The following is a 745-nucleotide window of genomic DNA, read 5'->3' as shown; positions in this document are numbered from 1 at the left end:
AACAAAGGCTTTGCAAGCACAGATTGCTCATATGATTTTAATAGATTTTGTACACGCTTCTTATTTTCCTTTTCTCTCATTCCTCATCAGATTAAGACTGGGGTGATACTAATGTTGGCAGCAGCACACCTAGGTGCCAAACAAGAAGGTGCTTAGAAAGACGAACAAACCCACTTTATAGCCTAGGAGTTAAAAGCAACTTCAGCACTCCATTTTGTGACTGTTCTGGATAGGCAGAAGTTCATCCAGCAGTTGAGAAGGCTGCTGGTAGTGTAGCTAGGGAAGGTAAAATAAACTAACCCTACAAAAAGCTGTCTTTGTTTAAAAAAAATCCAAACACAACATATATGGAGGAATGGGACAATGTATAGTACTGAAGTACAGTGGCATATTGATTCTGGTCTGTCGTAGTATTAAGGAATGAGGAGGAAAGCAGGTGGCAACTGCAGAATGCAACTAAAAACTTATTTTTTTAAAAAAAATTTGCAAGCAGCATAAACAAGAATGACAGAGGAATAAGGAAAAGATTGAAGTGCTTTATATATTGATAAAGAAACAATGTGAAACTTTTTATGCAAAAATCAGTGTAAAGCAGGCTCTCCTTATCTACAGCACATGCAAACTTTTTCTAAGAACATCAGCCTAATGGTTTATTTGAAGAAACTCAGAGGCTCCTTCTTTTCTTTTTTGACTAAATGCTTGCATGGATTCCAGTCCTTTGGTAGTAGGTGCATCTCTGAGCATA

The sequence above is a fragment of the Charadrius vociferus genome, unplaced genomic scaffold (genome assembly GCF_000708025.1).
Source record: "Charadrius vociferus isolate BGI_N301 unplaced genomic scaffold, ASM70802v2 scaffold309, whole genome shotgun sequence".
NCBI lineage: Eukaryota > Metazoa > Chordata > Aves > Charadriiformes > Charadriidae > Charadrius > Charadrius vociferus.
Note: the sequence above shows the minus strand (reverse complement) of the source record.